The sequence below is a fragment of the Triticum urartu genome, chromosome 6, assembly GCF_003073215.2.
Source record: "Triticum urartu cultivar G1812 chromosome 6, Tu2.1, whole genome shotgun sequence".
In the NCBI taxonomy this organism is placed as follows: Eukaryota; Viridiplantae; Streptophyta; class Magnoliopsida; order Poales; family Poaceae; genus Triticum; species Triticum urartu.
The window spans coordinates 75,990,519-76,009,726 of NC_053027.1; positions in this window are offsets into that span (position 1 = coordinate 75,990,519).

Sequence of the window (19,208 nt, forward strand, 5' to 3'; positions counted from 1 at the left end):
ATAACCGCCCGCATGCTGCCTTAGTAGACTGTCTTGCCTTTGCCGTTGCCGTTGCCCTTGCCGTCGTCGTCGTCACCGCCCGGTGAGGTCAAAGAAGACGGGGGAGGCCCAGCCCAACCGAACGCGGCTTGATAGACCGCCAGGGCAGCCTCCTCCGACGTCTGCTGCGGCGGCAGCATAGCGGCGAGGCGGGCGTACTCCTCCTTCCCAAGCCGCAGAGCCTCCTCGTCATGGCGCAACATCTGCTCATATTGCATCTGCCGCTCACCGTTGGCCCCTCCACGGCGAGCCAGTGTGCCTTCCAGCGCTCAAGGTGTTGGGGAACGTAGTAATTTTAAAAAATTTCCTACGCACACGCAAGATCATGGTGATGCATAGCAACGAGAGGGGAGAGTGTTCTCCACGTACCCTCGTAGACCGAAAGCGGAAGCGTTAGCACAACGCGGTTGATGTAGTCGTACGACTTCACGATCCGACCGATCAAGTACCGAACGCACGACACCTCCGAGTTCAGCACATGTTCAGCCCGATGACGTCCCTCGAACTCCGATCCAGCCGAGTGTTGAGGGAGAGTTTCGTCAGCACGATGGCGTGGTGACGATGATGATGTTCTACCGACGTAGGGCTTCGCCTAAGCACCGCTACAATATTATCGAGGTGGACTATGGTGGAGGGGGGCACCGCACACAGCTAAAAGATCAAACGATCAATTGTTGTGTCTCTAGGGTGCCCCCTGCCCCCGTATATAAAGGAGCAAGGGGGGAGGTGCGGCCGGCCTAGAGGGGGCACGCCAGGAGGAGTCCTACTCCTACCGGGAGTAGGACTCCCTCCCTTTTCCTTGTTGGACTAGGAGTGGAGGGGGAAAGAGGAGGGAGAGAGGAAGGAAAGGGGGGGGGGAGGGGCGCCCCCTCTCCTTGTCCTATTTGGACTAGGGGGGGGGGCTACCCTAGCCGCCTCTCCTCTTCTCCACAAGGCCCACTATGGCCCATTAAGCTCCCGGGGGGTTCCGGTAACCTCCCGGTACTCCGGTAAAATCCCGATTTCACCCGGAATACTTCCGATATCCAAACTGTTGGGGAACGTAGTAATTTCAAAAAATTTCCTATGCACACGCAAGATCATGGTGATGCATAGCAACGAGAGGGGAGAGTGTTGTCTACGTACCCTCGTAGACCGTTCGCGGAAGCGTTATATCAACGCGGTTGATGTAGTCGTACGTCTTCACGTCCGACCGATCCAAGTACCGAAAGCACGTCACCTCCGAGTTCTGCACATGTTCGGCTCGGTGACGTCCTCGCCTTCTCGATCCAACAAGAGGGGCGAAGTAGTAGATGAGTTCCGGCAGCACGACGGCGTGGTGACGGTGTTGGTGAAGAACAATCTCCGCAGGGCTTCGCCTAAGCACTATGAAAACTATGACGGAGGATAAACTAGAGGGGACGGGGTTGCCGACACACGGCTTGGTGTTTCTTGATGTGTCTTTGGTGCTAGCCCTACCCCTCTATTTATATGTTGAGCCCTGGGGTCGAAACTTGGAGTAAAAGCCTCCTCAAAGTCGGTTTCACCCGAAAGGCAAGAGTCCTTCTCGGACTCCAGGGCTAGACGCCAGAGTTCCCGGCGTCTACCCACTAGATGCCAGGGTTCCTGGCGTCTAGCCTCTGGTCTCCGCAAAACTTCCTTTTGCACTTTCCAAAAGCCTCGTGGGCTTTCCCCTTTGGCCCAGATAAAGTGTTCTCGTGCCCAAACATTTCAGGAAACATCCGGAACCCCTTCCGGTGAATTCCGGAACCCTTCCGGAGATCAAACACTACTATCCACATATCAATCTTTACTTCCGGACCATTCCGGAGTTCCTCGTCATATCTGTGATCTCATCCAAAACTCCGAACAACATTCAGTCACCAACATACATAACTCATAGTACTATATTGTCAACGAACGTTAAGCGTGCGGACCCTATGGGTTCGAGAACTATGTAGACATGACCGAGACACCTCTCTTGTCAATAACCAATAGCGGGACCTGGATGCCCATATTGGCTCCTACATACTCTACGAAGATCTTTATCGGTCAGACCGCATAACAACATACGTTGTTTCCTTTGTAATCGGTATGTTACTTGCCCGAGATTCGATCGTCGGTATCTCCATACCTAGTTCAATCTCGTTACCGGCAAGTCTCTTTACTCGTTCCGTAATACATCATCGCGCAACTAACTCATTAGTTGCAATGCTTGCAAGGCTGATAGTGATGTGCATTACCGAGTGGGCCCAGAGATACCTCTCCGACAATCGGAGTGACAAATCCTAATCTCAAAATACGCCAACCCAACAAGTACCTTTGGAGACACCTGTAGAGCACCTTTATAATCACCCAGTTACGTTGTGACGTTTGGTGGCACACAAAGTGTTCCTCCGGTAAACGGGAGTTGCATAATCTCATAGTCATAGGAACATGTATAAGTCATGAAGAAAGCAATAGCAACAAACTAAACGATCGAGTGCTAAGCTAACAGAATGGGTCAAGTCAATCACATCATTCTCCTAATGATGTGATCCCGTTAATCAAATGACAACTCATGTCTATGGTTAGGAAACTTAACCATCTTCGATCAACGAGCTAGTCAAGTAGAGGCATACTAGTGACACTCTGTTTGTCTATGTATTCACACATGTATTATGTTTCCGGTTAATAAAATTCTAGCATGAATAATAAACATTTATCATGAAATAAGGAAATAAATAATAACTTTATTATTGCCTCTAGGGCATATTTCCTTCAGTCTCCCACTTGCACTAGAGTCAATAATCTAGATCACATCGTCATGTGATTTAACATCAATAGTTCACATCACCATGTGATTAACACCCATACTTCACATCGTCATGTGACCAACACCCAAAGGGTTTACTAGAGTCAATAATCTAGTTCACATCGCTATGTGATTAACACCCAAAGAGTACTAAGGTGTGATCATGTTTTGCTTGTGAGAGAAGTTTAGTCAACGGGTCTGCAACATTCAGATCCGTATATATTTTGCAAATTTCTATGTCAACAATGCTCTGCACAGAGCTACTCTAGCTAATTGCTCCCACTTTCAATATGTATCCAGATTAAGACTTAGAGTCATCTGGATCAGTGTCAAAACTTGCATCGACGTAACCCTTTACGACGAACCTTTTGTCACCTCCATAATCGAGAAACATATCCTTATTCCACTAAGGATAATTTTGACCAATGTCCAGTGATCTACTCCTAGATCACTATTGTACTCCCTTGCCAAACTCAGGGCAGGGTATACAATAGGTCTGGTACACAGCATGGAATACTTTATAGAACCTATGGCTGAGGCATAGGGGATGACTTTCATTCTCTCTCTATCTTCTGCCGTGGTCGGGTTTTGAGTCTTACTCAACTTCACACCTTTGTAACACAGGCAAGTAATCCTTCTTTGACTGTTCCATTTTGAACTAGTTCAAAATCTTGTCAAGGTATGTACTCATTGAAAACCTTATCAAGCGTCTTGATCTATCTCTATAGATCTTGATGCTCAATATGTAAGCAGCTTCACTGAGGTCTTTCTTTGTAAAACTCCTTTCAAACATTCCTTTATGCTTTGCAGAATAATTTTACATTATCTCCGATCAACAATATGTCTTTCACATATACTTATCAGAAATGCTGTAGTGCTCCCACTCACTTTCTTGTAAATACAGGCTTCACCGCAAGTCTGTATAAAACTATATGCTTTGATCAACTTATCAAAGTGTATATTCCAACTCCGAGATGCTTGCACCAGTCCATAGATGGATCGCTGGAGCTTGCATATTTTGTTAGTACCTTTAGGATTGACAAAACCTTCTGGTTGCATCATATACAACTCTTCTTTAATAAATCCATTAAGGAATGCAGTTTTGTTTATCCATTTTCCAGATTTCATAAAATGCGGCAATTGCTAACATGATTCGGACAGACTTAAGCATAGATACGAGTGAGAAACTCTCATCGTAGTCAACACCTTGAACTTGTCGAAAACCTTTTTGCGACAATTCTAGCTTTGTAGATAGTAACACTACTATCAGCGTCCGTCTTCCTCTTGAAGATCCATTTAATCTCAATGGCTCGCCGATCATTGGGCAAGTCAATCAAAGTCCATACTTTGTTCTCATACATGGATCTCATCTCAGATTTCATGGCCTCAAGCCATTTTGCGGAATCTGGGCTCATCATCGCTTCCTCATAGTTCGTAGGCTCGTCATGGTCAAGTAACATGACCTCCAGAACAGGATTATCGTACTACTCTGGCGCGGATCTCACTCTGGTTTACCTACGAGGTTCGGTAGTAACTTGATCTGAAGTTACATGATCATCATCATTAGCTTCCTCACTAATCGGTGTAGTAGTCTCAGGAACAGATTTCTGTGATGAACTACTTTCCAATAAGGGAGCAGATACAGTTACCTCATCAAGTTCTACTTTCCTCCCACTCACTTCTTTAGAGAGAAACTCCTTTTCTAAAAAGGATCCATACAAAGCAACGAATATATTGCCTTCGGATCTGTGATAGAAGGTGTACCCAACATTTTCTTTTGGGTATCCTATGAAGACGCACTTCTCCGATTTGGGTTAGAGCTTATCAGGTTGAAACTTTTTCACATAAGCATTGCAACCTCAAACTTTAAGAAACGACAGCTTAGGTTTCTTGCCAAACCATAGTTCATATGGTGTCGTCTCAACGGTTTAGATGGTGCCCTATTTAACGTGAATGCAGCTGTCTCTAATACATAACCCCAAAATGATAGTGGTAGATCGGTAAGAGACATCATAGATCGCACCATATCTAATAAAGTACGGTTATGACGTTCGGACACACCATTACACTGTGGTGTTCCAGGTGCGTGAGTAGTGAAACTATTTCACATTGTTTTAACTGAAGGCCAAACTCTTAACTCAAATATTTTACCTCTGCGATCATATCGTAGAAACTTTTATTTTCTTGTTACGATGATTCTCCACTTCACTCTGAAATTCTTTGAACTTTTCAAATGTTTCAGACTTGTGTTTCATTAAGTAGATATACCCATATACGCTCAAATCATCTGTGAAGGTCAGAAAATAATGATACTTGCCATGAGCCTTAACACTCATCGGACCGCATACATCAGTATGTATTATTTCCAATAAGTCAGTTGCTCGCTCCATTGTTCCGGAGAACAGAGTCTTAGTCATCTTGCCCATGAGGCATGGTTCGCAAGCATCAACTGATTCATAATCAAGTGATTCCAAAAGCCCATCAGCATGGATTTTCTTCATGCGCTTTACACCAATATGACCTAAACGGCAGTGCCACAAATAAATTTCACCATCATTATTAACTGTGCATCTTTTGGTTTCAATATTATGAATATGTGTATCACTACGATCGAGATCCAATGAACCATTTTCATTGGGTGTGTAACCATATAAGGTTTTATTCATGTAAACAGAACAACAATTTATTCTCTTACTTAAATGAATAACCGTATTGCAATAAACATGATCAAATCATATTCATGCTCAACGCAAACACCAAATAACACTTATTTAGGTTCAACACTAATCCCAAAAGTATAGGGAGTGTGCGATGATGATCATATCAATTTTGGAACCACTTCCAACACACATCGTCACTTCACCCTTAACTAGTCTATGTTTATTCTTCAACTCCCGTTTCGAGTTACTACTCTTAGCAACTAAACCAGTATCAAATACCGAGGGGCTGCTATGAACACTAGTAAAATACACATCAATAATCTGTATATCAAATATACCTTTATTCACTTTGCCATCCTTCTTATCCGCCAAATAGTTGGGGAAGTTCCGCTTCCAGTGACCAGTCCCTTTGCAGTAGAAGCACTTAGTCTCAGGCTTAGGACCAGACTTGGGCTTCTTCACTTGAGCAGCAACTTGCTTGCCGTTCTTCTTGAAGTTCCCCTTCTTCCCTTTGCCCTTTTCTTGAAACTAGTGGTCTTGTCTACCATCAACACTTGATATTTTTCTTGATTTCTACCTTCGTCGATTTCAGCATTACGAAGAGCTTGGGAATCTTTTCTGTTATCCCTTGCATATCATAGTTCATCATGAAGTTCTACTAACTTGGTGATGGTGACTAGAGAATTCTGTCAATCACTATTTTATCTGGAAGATTAACTCCCACTTGATTCAAGCGATTGTAGTACCCAGACAATCTGAGCACATGCTCACTGCTTGAGCTATTCTCCTCCATCTTTTAGCTATAGAACTTGTTGGAGACTTCATATCTCTCAACTCGGGTATTTGCTTGAAATATTAACTTCAACTCCTGGAACATCTCATATGGTCCATGACGTTCAAAACGTCTTTGAAGTCCCGATTCTAAGCCGTTTAAGCATGGTGCACTAAACTATCAAATAGTCATCATATTGAGCTAGCCAAATGTTCATAACATCTGCATCTGCTCCTGCAATAGGTTTGTCACCTGGCGGTGCATCAAAGACATATTTCTTCTGTGCAGCAATGAGGATAAACCTCAGATCACGGATCCAATCCGCATCATTGCTACTAACATCTTTCAACTTAGTTTTCTCTAGGAACATATCAAAAATAAAACAGGGGCGCTAAACGCGAGCTATTGATCTACAACATAGATATGTTAATACTACCAGGACTAAGTTCATGATAAATTTAAGTTCAATTAATCATATTACTTAAGAACTCCCACTTAGAAAGACATCCCTCTAATCTTCTAAGTGATCACGTGATCCAAATCAACTAAACCATAACCGATCATCACGTGAAATGGAGTAGCTTTCAATGGTGAACATCAATATGTTGATCATATCTACTATATGATTCATGCTCGACCTTTCGGTATCAGTGTTCCAAGGCCATATCTGCATATGCTAGGCTCGTCAAGTTTAACCTGAGTATTCTGCGTGTGCAAAAACTAGCTTGCACCCGTTGTAGATGGACGTAGAGCTTATCACACCCGATCATCACGTGGTGTCTGGGCACGACGAACTTTGGCAACGGTGCATACTCAGGGAGAACACTTTTATCTTGAAATTTAGTGAGAGATCATCTTATAATGCTACCGTCAATCAAAGCAAGATAAGATGCATAAAAGATAAACAACACATGCAATCAATATAAGTGATATGATATGGCCATCATCTTCTTGTGCTTGTGATCTCCATCTCCGAAGCACCGTCATGATCACCATCGTCACCGGCGCGACACCTTGATCACCATCGTAGCATCGTTGTCGTCTCGCCAATCTTATGCTTCCACGACTATCGCTACCGCTTAGTAATAAAGTAAAGCATTACAACGCAATTGCATTGCATACAATAAAGCGACAACCATATGGCTCCTGCCAGTTGCCGATAACTCAGTTACAAAACATGATCATCTCATACAATAAAATTTAGCATCATGTCTTGACCATATCACATCACAACATGCCCTGCAAAAACAAGTTAGACGTCCTCTACTTTGTTGTTGCAAGTTTTACGTGGCTGCTACGGGCTTAAGCAAGAACCGTTCTTACCTACGCATCAAAACCACAACGATAGTTTGTCAAGTTGGTGCTGTTTTAACCTTCACAAGGACCGGGCGTAGCCACACTTGGTTCAACTAAAGTTGGAGAAACTGACACCCGCCAGCCACCTGTGTGCAAAGCACGTCGGTAGAACCAGTCTCGCGTAAGTGTACGCGTAATGTCGGTCCGGGCCGCTTCATCCAACAATACCACCGAACCAAAGTATGACATGCTGGTAAGCAGTATGACTTATATCGCCCACAACTCACTTGTGTTCTACTCGTGCACAACATCAACGCATAAAACCTAGGCTCGGATGCCACTGTTGGGGAACGTAGTAATTTCAAAAAATTTCCTACGCACACGCAAGATCATGGTGATGCATAGCAACGAGAGGGGAGAGTGTTGTCTAGGTACCCTCGTAGGCCGTTCGCGGATGCGTTATATCAACGCGGTTGATGTAGTCGTACGTCTTCACGTCCGACCGATCCAAGTACCGAAAGCACGACACCTCCGAGTTCTGCACACGTTTGGCTCGGTGACGTCCTCGCCTTCTCGATCCAGCAAGAGGGGCGAAGTAGTAGATGAGTTCCGACAGCACGACGGCGTGGTGACGGTGTTGGTGAAGAACAATCTCCATAGACGGGGTTGCCGGCACACGGCTTGGTGTTTCTTGATGTGTCTTTGGTGCTAGCCCTACCCCTCTATTTATATGTTGAGCCCTGGGGTCGAAACTTGGAGTAAAAGCCTCCTCAAAGTCGGTTTCACCCGAAAGGCACGAGTCCTTCTCGGACTCCAGGGCTAGACGCCAGGGTTCCCGGCGTCTACCCCCTAGACGCCAGGGTTCCTGGCGTCTAGCCTTTGGTCTCCGCAAAACTTCCTTTTGCACTTTCCAAAAGCCTCGTGGGCTTTCCCCTTTGGCCCAGATAAAGTGTTCTTGTGCCCAAACATTTCGGGAAACATCCGGAACCCCTTTCGGTGAATTCCGGAACCCTTCCGGAGATCAAACACTACTATCCACATATCAATCTTTACTTCTGGACCATTCCGGAGTTCCTCGTCATATCTGTGATCTCATCCAAAACTCCGAACAACATTCGATCACCAACATACATAACTCATAGTACTATATCGTCAATGAACGTTAAGCGTGCGGACCCTACGGGTTCGAGAACTATGTAGACATGACCGAGACACCTCTCTTGTCAATAACCAATAGCGGGACCTGGATGCCCATATTGGCTCCTACATACTCTACGAAGATCTTTATCGGTCAAACCACATAACAACATACGTTGTTCCCTTTGTCATCGGTATGTTACTTGCTCGAGATTCGATCGTCGGTATCTCAATACCTAGTTCAATCTCGTTACCGGCAAGTCTCTTTACTCATTCCATAATACATCATCCCGCAACTAACTCATTAGTTCCATAGCTAACAACAATCATAACAACACTTTCACCTACAAGGAAAAGATGTCTCCCACCCCTCCTCCCACTGGTGTCCTAGGTTCTCCGGTGATCTCCCTCTCCAACCAGTAAATCTTGGTCCTTCTCCGCGCATCATCTCCGCCGTCCTCTGATCTCTCTCCCTATACCCATCTCCCATGGGTCATCTGAAGGAAATATGCCCTAGAGGCAATAATAAAGTTATTATTTATTTCCTTATATCATGATAAATGTTTATTATTCATGCTAGAATTGTATTAACCGGAAACATAATACATGTGTGAATACATAGACAAACAGAGTGTCACTAGTATGCCTCTACTTGACTAGCTCGTTAATCAAAGATGGTTATGTTTCCTAACCATGGACAAAGAGTTGTTATTTGATTAACGGGATCACATCATTAGGTGAAAGATCTGATTGACATGACCCATTCCATTAGCTTAGCACTAGATCGTTTAGTATGTTGCTATTGCTTTCTTCATGACTTATACATGTTCCTATGACTATGAGATTATGCAACTCCCATTTGCCGGAGGAACACTTTGTGTGCTACCAAATGTCACAACGTAATTGGGTGATTATAAAGGTGCTCTACAGGTGTCTCCAAAGGTACATGTTGGGTTGGCGTATTTTGAGATTAGGATTTGTCACTCCGATTGTCGGAGAGGTATCTCTGGGCCCTCTCGGTAATGCACATCACATAAGCCTTGCAAGCATTGCAACTAATGAGTTAGTTGTGAGATGATGTATTATGGAACGAGTAAAGAGACTTGCCGGTAACGAGATTGAACTAGGTATTGAGATACCGACGATCGAATCTCGGGCAAGTAACATACCGATGACAAAGGGAACAACGTATGTTGTTATGCAGTCTGTTCGATAAAGATCTTCGTAGAATATGTAGGAACCAATATGAGCATCCAGGTTCTGCTATTGGTTATTGACCGGAGACGTGTCTCGGTCATGTCTACATTGTTCTCGAACCGTAGGGTCCGCACGCTTAACGTTACGATGACAGTTTCATTATGAGTTTATGTATTTTGATGTACCGAAGGTTGTTCGGAGTCCCGGATGTGATCATGGACATGACGAGGAGTCTCGAAATGGTCGAGACATAAAGATCGATATATTGGAAGCCTATATTTGGATATCGGAATCGTTTCGGGTGAAATTGGGATTTTACTGGAGTACCGGGGGGTTACCGGAACCCCCCGGGGGTTATTGGGCCTACATGGGCCCTAAGGGAGAAGAGGAAAGGAGGCAAGAGGTGGCCGCGCGCCCCTCCCCTCCCTAGTCCGAATAGGACAAGGAGAGGGGGGCGGCGCCCCCCCTTTCCTTTCCCTCTTCCTCCTCTTTTCCACTTCTCCTTCTCCAACTAGGAAAGAAGGGAGTCCTACTCCTGGTGGGAGTAGGACTCCCCCTTGGCGCGCCCTCCTTGGCCGGCCGCCCCCTCCCCTTGGCTCCTTTATATACGGGGGCAGGGGGCACCCTAGAAGACACAAGTTGATCTTCGTGATCGTTCCTTAGCCGTGTGCGGTGCCCCCCTCCACCATATTCCACCTCGGTCATATTGTAGCGGTGCTTAGGCGAAGCCCTGCGACGGTTGAACATCAAGATCGTCACCACGCCGTTGTGCTGACAGAACTCCTCCCCGAAGCTTTGCTGGATCGGAGCCCGGGGAGCGTCATCGAGCTGAATGTGTGCCAAGAACTCGGAGGTGCCGGAGTAACGGTGCTTGGATGGATTGGACCAGGAATACGTACGACTACTTCCTCTACGTTGCGTCAATGCTTCCGCTTCGGTCTACGAGGGTACGTAGACAACACTCTCCCCTCTCGTTGCTATGCATCACCATGATCTTGCGTGTGCATAGGAAAATTTTGAAATTACTACGTTCCCCAACATCATCATGGAGGATCAACTCTGGATCTGGATTTTTCTAAAGGACTGGCTTTTGCGGAGGACGTTTTCAGATCTTGTGGGAAATGCATTCATCCCGTGGATGACACGGGCCATTTTATTATGGTCGTGTCTTTTAGCAGGCACACTTTTCATCTTGATGAGGATTCAGTGGCGGCGGCTTTGGAATCTGCAATTGGAGGATCTGCAATTGATTTGTCTGTTCAGCTCATTAAAGACAAGGTATTCTCATTTATTGTCTCATGCAAACATGTTGGCCTTCTTGTTCTCCATTTGCGATCTTTTGCGTGCCCGCAATTCAAATGTTTCTTCCATCTTTGGGGCAATGTTGGCCCAAATTGGAAACGTGAGTTTCTCATTTGGAAGAAGGAATGTGATGCAGAGTGGATCTTAATTAGTCCCTCTAAGAGGCGTGCTTCTATCGGTTTGATCGCAATGCACAAACCACCATCTAAGTCCGCTTTGCGTTCGGGTTCTGGATCTAAAAAGAAATTTTCGTTTGCAACATTTCAACAATACAATGTTTGCAAGGGGTATAGTTATCCTGCCTCGCCTGGTATGGTTGATGATGTTATTCAGGCTGGGTATACTGTTCTTCCTCGTGAACGAGTAATTTTGCCTCCACCGCCAGTGACTGACCTCCAATGGACGGTGGCCGAGCCACCCATCACTTTCGGAACAGTTAACGTTCCTGAGATTTCTTTGGTAGGGTTTTCTGTGGCAGCGCAAAACACTCTTGCAGTCAATCTGCATGTGCATGGGGATAAGCTAGTTGAATCAGCTCCGATTCTGGCCCAAGATGCTTCCCCGGCCCAATCAACAGACCCGGTGATTCCCATGGCCCAGGTTGTTTCCCCGGCCCTATCAAACATGGATCTGTCTGATATATCTCCATCTGGTTCTGGCAACGAGGCAAATATTGATTTCCAACCAACAGATTTATCTGGAGATTCTACTGATTTAAATGAGTTTATTGATGACATGGTTTTTAATGTGTGGAAATGTCAGAATTGCTTATCCATGGATCATTTAACGAGAGCGTGCACTAGCAGGGTCCGTTGCCGTAGATGCTTTCGGTTGGGGCACAGGGAAAAGGGTTGTTCGGATTCTACTCCATCACCAACTTACAAGTGGGTCCCGCGGATCAAATCGGGCGATTCCAGCCGGTCAGCAGGTTTTTCTACGCTGAACGCCTCGATTCCCTCCATAGCTAGTCCCGCTAGGTCTCTGCCTAGTCCCGTCGACCCTGCCACCCCATCTATTCCACCTCTACCTGCAGAGCCACCGCCCATAACGCCTCAACCTGCTTCCTCGCCGTCTGCATCGCCTCCTCCGCCTCATCCATCGCACACTGCATCGCCTCCATACTGCCCCACTGATCGGCGCTTCTCCTCTTCGGCACCGGCAATGGCGACCTTTGTGTTGGACCCCATGGAGTTTGTCCCGCAAGGCTTCGACATCATTGATGGTGGAGAGCTGCGCGTTCCCCGTACCTTCTTCATGCCTGCGGTGGCTCCAGATCGGCAGCATGAGGACTATGCCATCACCATCGTCGAGCCAGCTCCTCTACCCGAAGAAATCGCCATCTTTCGTAACATGGTCAGTAATTTTGTTGTCAATGATCTGGGAAGAGCGATTCTGGAGGCCCAACCTTGGATACAAGGAGTTGGGCTTTTTCGTTTCCGTAGTGCCTTGGCTCGTCAAGCTCTTGTGGATCATCCACCTTTCAATCTGGGCAATGATAGATTTTTTAGGTTCATCCCGCATGATGAGGGGGTTAATTACAGAGCAACACATGGTTTTCGCCGTGGATGGGTTATGTTGCTCAGAGTTCCACTGGATTATAGGCGCACACAGCACCTTGCGGATGTAATTAGCACCTTTCGTAGATTTCATCATTGGCATCAAGATGATCCCATGCTTGTCCGCTCGCTCGCTTATGTGTCTTTCCCTGCGCCGACTCTGGTTCCTCGCTCGGTGACTTACAGAGAATATGCAGACTTTGGCGGTGCTAGGATCTCTTGGTCTGCACCTGTGTACATCTTGTCAGCGGATTTTGCAGACGTTCTACCAGCAGATGAAGACCCCATGCCCTTTAATGGCAATCCACACCCCTGCCTGGCAATTTACACTTTGAGAATCACAATTGGGTTATGCCAGAGTTCCCTGAGCTGGGTTGGAATGATGTGCCACAGCCAGTCAATGAGCAGCAAAACAATGATGTGGCTCATGAAGGTGTGCAACATCTGGAAGTTCAGGAAATCCAGTCACAGGAGTCCATTGTTCTGCAACCTTCAGATGATTCAGTTAACAATGTTGACAATGCTGCTGAGGTGGCTCTCTTCCAGCCCCCAATGGGACCACAGCATCCTCCTCTTATGATTGGGCAAGTCCTCACCATCTATGGACCAGTTCTCCCACCAGTGATGCAGTGGCAGCGTTCTTTTGAGAAGATGTTGCCGTTTATATGGTCTTCAAACATTCCCCAGTTTGTTTTCAAGTCTGACATAGGTGCTATTCTCAACAAGCAATCCTATGAAGCTCTCTGCAGTGGCCCTGTTTCCACTCTTAAGCTCCTGCCTGCACCTGACTCCTCGACCAACTTTGCCCCAGATGTGCCAAATGCTACTGTTAAAAGGCCAGTTGCTCGAGCTCTCTGCTTTGATGATCTGGATGACCCAGTTTCTGAAACCTTTGAATTTTTTGCTGTGCCTGAGGTGACTCTGAAGCGAGCAAGGAAGTCTCAAGCCTCAAGAATTATTGTTGATACTGAGGTTTGGCGCAGTGCACGTCTGAGCGCCCTCCGTGATGGCTACCGCAAAGTTTCTCCCAAGAAGTCTCACACTTTGAAGAAGCGCAAGGCCAGCAACTCCCAGTATGAAAACAGTTCTTCTGTGCCACCACCAACTGCTATTGCAGATCTCCAACGCATTGGCGCCCGTCTCCACATTGCACCTGAGAAGATCTCTACGGATAAGCTTGTTGCTGATCCGGCCAAGTCCAGCAGCAACCAGGGTTCTGATGATTAGTTACTTCATGCAGGGTTCTGGTCTATGGCGAACCGTAATCGCCATTTATCTTTCTTTTCTTGTTAAGAACTATGTTATGCTTGTCTGCTGTGTGGGTCGGTATAGGTCATTGCGTGGCCTATTTACTATGCTTTTGCTTTTGGTTTTTAATGAATCAGACAAGATTTAAGGAGTGGAAGGTGCTATGTTGGAATGTTCGTGGTCTCAATGCTGAAGCACGTCAGCTTGCAGTTAGGCAGAAGATCGATGAAAGTGGTTGCTCTGTTGTCTGTCTTCAGGAAACTAAATGCATGCAAATGGATCAGCGATTCATTAGGAAGTTTTGCCCGAGGCGTTTTGATAATTTTGTTTACGTACCTTCGGCTGGTGCGTCAGCTGGGATGGTGGTCGTTTGGAATTCATCCTTTTTCATAGGTACTTTAATCGAGTCCAAATCCTATGCGATAATTGTGGAGTTCAAATCCAAACACACCTCTGAAACTTGGTCTCTTGTCTCTGTTTATGGCCCTTGTCAAGGCCCTGCCCGTGATGAATTTGTTCAATGGTTATATAATCTTGATATTCGGTTTGGTCAGAACTGGCTGCTTTTGGGTGATTTCAACTTCATGAGATCGTTGGAAAACCGCAATCTTCCGGGAGGTGATGTTAACGATATCTTTTTGTTTAATGAGATAATTGGTCATTTGGGACATGTTGAGTTGCCAATCAAGGGGCGTCAATATACATGGTCGAATATGCAAACCTCACCTCTTCTAGAACAGATAGATTGGTTTTTCACTTCGGTTACTTGGACATCAGACCACCCCAACACAATGGTATTTCCACTAGCACGCACTGCCTCTGACCATGTGCCGTGCGTGGTCTCGATTGCTACTTGTATCCCCAAGGCAAAGGTCTTCCGCTTTGAGAATTATTGGGTGGATTTGCCCGGGTTTGCTGACTGTGTTGCTGAAGTTTGGAATAGGCCAATGGTTAAATCATCGATTGCATTAACAATTTCAGCTAAGTTTAAGTCCCTACGATATGCTCTAAAGAAATGGCATTTAAACCTGTCCACAGTCAAAGCTTTAATTGCTGATTGTAATAAAGTGATTATTTTCCTGGATAATCTAGAGGAAATTAGGCCTTTGAGTTGGCCGGAGTTCAATTTTCGTAGAATTGTTAAATTGCATCTTGAGGATATCTTACATTGGCAATTCATATATTGGAAGCAGCGTTGCATGATTAGAAACATAAAAGTTGGAGAAGAGAATTCAATTTTTTTTCATGCAATGGCTACGGAAAGATTCCGTAGGAACACTATCTCCTCGATCAAGTCTGTGGAGGGGGATGTGGTCACAGACCATCAACAGTTGGCGGGAATGTTCTGGGCTGACTTTAATCAGCGAATGGGCCAATCAAAAGGCATTCAGATGGGTTTTGATCTAGACACATTAATTACCCGAATTGATGGGCTAGAGGAGTTGTCTTTACCATTCACTGACTCTGAGGTGGATACGGTAACTAAAAATATGCCTACTGATTGTGCTCCCGGACCAGACGGCTTTACTGGGCTTTTCTTAAAGAAATGCTGGCCTATTTTGAAGGACGACTTTATGAAACTTGTGCAAGAATTCTATGAGGGAAAATGTAATTTGGAGTGTCTCAATACATCTCTTATCACCCTCATTCCGAAGAAGCTAAGCCCTGAATATGTTGGCGATTTTAGGCCCATATCTTTGACTAATACTTGTTTAAAGTTCTTAACCAAGCTTTTGGCAAATCGTCTCCAGGGTGTGATTCTGAAATGTATCCACCGCAACCAATATGGGTTTCTACGGTGTCGATCCATACACGACTGTCTGGCGTGGTGTTTTGAATACATTCACCAATGCAAAGCTTCCAAGAGGCCTATCATTCTTCTTAAACTTGACTTCACAAAGGCGTTTGACACCATTTAGCATGAGCTGATTCTTAGGATTTTGAAATGTAAGGGATTTGACGATCGTTGGACAAGTTGGATTGACAGCATTCTGTCCATAGGCTCCTCTTCGGTCCTTTTGAATGGAGTGCCTGGTAATCACTTTGTTTGTCGATCAGGTGTTCGCCAAGGTGATCCGCTATCTCCCTTACTCTTTGTGATCGCGGTGGACTTACTTCAATCGGTCGTAAATGAGATGTGCTCCAGGAATATTCTCACCTTGCCAATCCCAACTACATCGATGGACTATCCGATTGTACAGTATGCTGACGATACACTCATCGTTCTTCCTGCTATTGATAGCCAGTTTATTGCATTCAAAGAAATGTTTGAAGTCTTTGCCAAATCAACCGGACTAAAGGTGAATTTCAGTAAGTCCTCTTTGATACCAATCAATATGACTGATGACGAGGGAACGCGTGTTGCTGCCTTGCTTGGATGTGATGTTGGTTCCATGCCATTCACTTACCTGGGCCTACCAATGGGTACTTCCTGGCCAACAATTTATGATCTGTTGCCTTTGGTGGATCGTATTGAGAGACGATTATCTGCATCCTCTTGTCTCTTGAACCAAGGAAGTCATCTCCAACTATTACAGTCTGTCCTTAGTTCCATGCCGATATATTTCTTGTGCACCCTTTCGCTACCACAGGGTATCTTGAAGCAAATTGAGCGGATTATGCGGCAATGCTTGTGGAGAGGGAACATGGATACGCCCCGACAATCTTTGGCGGCTTGGGACTTGGTATGTCGTCCAAAATCTTTTGGTGGTTTGGGAGTTATGGACTTGAGCGTTCAAAACGATGCACTGCTCATCAAACATCTTTTTAAGTTCTTCAATAAGATGGACGTACCATGGGTATCTCTTATTTGGGACACTTATTATGCCTCTGCGCCCCTAAGTCACGCAAAGCTGCGGTTCTTTCTGGTGGAGAGATGTTTTCAAGCTGTATGGTAAGTATTGTAAGTTGGCAGTTCCACTAGTTCGATCGGGGGATACAGTCATCTTCTGGCTTGACCGTTGGCAACTTGGCAACAATACGGTTAGCATGCAACATCAATTTCCGAGGCTCCACTCCTTTGTGATCGACGACACTCTAACAGTCAAGGACATTCTGGAGCTACCGGACCCAACTGACAATCTCCATCTGCCACTATCTACACAGGCCTTTGAGGAGTTTAATCAACTTCAGGTGCTGCTTACTATGGTTAATCTTCAAGATGGGAAAAATGATGTCTGGAAATGGCCTTCCAAGTCTGGGGACTACCAGTCCAAGATCTATTACTTGTCATGCTTTTCGGACACAGTGGTTGATCCCATATTCAGGTGGATTTGGAAATGTTCTTGCACACTGAAGTTTAAGGTTTTTGGGTGGCTCCTTTTGATGGATCGCCTAAACACTAGAGACATGATGCAGCGGCAGCATTGGACTATCCAGGATGACACTTGTGTTCTATGCCACTTGGCATCACATGAGGACAGAATCCATCTCTTCTTCGCTTGCAATTTTAGCCAGCGCATCTGGAACTACCTGGGTATTTCATGGAATCCTCAACCAAACCAGACCACTGATGACATGGCTTCTGATGCTAGGAGGGATTTTGGACATCCTTTTTTCTCTGAGATAGTGTTCACTGCCACTTGGAATATTTGGACACAAAGAAATGGGAAGATCTTCAGGAATGAATCTCCTTCAGGGCATGGAGGACGAATTTTTTACATGACATTTCTCTTTTGGCTCATAGAATCAAATGTAAATATAGGAATAGTCTAATCTCTTGGATAGCTTCCTTACCCTAATCATTTCTTTTGTAAGTATTACTCTCTCCTCCTCTCTCTTAACATTGTAACTTTGTACACTTTGGCTCTGTGGTTTAATAAAAGACTGTGAGGCTGTTGCCTTGCAGTACATAGTAAAAAAAACTAACTCATTAGTTGCAATGCTTGCAAGGCTTATAGTGATGTGCATTACCGAGTGGGCCCAGAGATACCTCTCCGACAATCGGAGTGACAAATCCTAATCTCGAAATACGCCAACCCAACAAGTACCTTTGGAGACACCTGTAGAGCACCTTTATAATCACCCAGTTACATTGTGACGTTTGGTGGCACACAAAGTGTTCCTCCGGTAAACGGGAGTTGCATAATCTCATAGTCATAGGAACATGTATAAGTCATGAAGAAAGCAATGGCAACAAACTAAACGATCAATTGCTAAGCTAACGGAATAGGTCAAGTCAATCACATCATCCTCCTAATGATGTGATCCCGTTAATCAAATGACAACTCATGTCTATGGTTAGGAAACTTAACCATCTTCGATCAACGAGCTAGTCAAGTAGAGGCATACTAGTGACACTCTGTTTGTCTATGTATTCACACATGTATTATGTTTCCGGTTAATAAAATTCTAGCATGAATAATAAACATTTATCATGAAATAAGGAAATAAATAATAACTTTATTATTGCCTCTAGGGCATATTTCCTTCACAAACATAGGCTTCCAATATATCAATCTTCATGTCTCGACCATTTCGAGACTCCTCGTCATGTCCGTGATCACATCCGGGACTCGAACAACCTTCGGTACATCAAAACATATAAACTCATAATATAAATGTCATCGAAACGTTAAGCGTGTGGACCCTACGGGTTCGAGAACTATGTAGACATGACCGAGACACGTCTCCGGTCAATAACCAATAGCGGAACCTGGATGCTCATATTGGCTCCCACATATTCTACGAAGATCTTTATCGGTCAGACCGCATAACAACATACGTTATTCCCTTTGTCATCGGTATGTTACTTGCCCGAGATTCGATCGTCGGTATCTCAATACCTAGTTCAATCTCGTTACCGACAAGTCTCTTTACTCGTTCCGTAATACATCATTCTGCAACTAACTCATTAGTTGCAATGCTTGCAAGGCTTAAGTGATGTGCATTACCGAGAGGGCCCAGAGATACCTCTCCGACAATCGGAGTGAAAAATCCTAATCTCGAAATATGCCAACCCAACAAGTACCTTCGAAGACACCTGTAGATCACTTTTATAATCACCCAGTTACGTTGTGACATTTGGTAGCACACAAAGTGTTCCTCGGTAAACGGGAGTTGCATAATCTCATAGTCATAGGAACATGTATAAGTCATGAAGAAAGCAATAGCAACATACTAAACGATCGGGTGCTAAGCTAACGGAATGGGTCAAGTCAATCACATCATTCTCCTAATGATGTGATCCTGTTAATCAAATGACAACCCATGTCAATTGCTAGGAAACA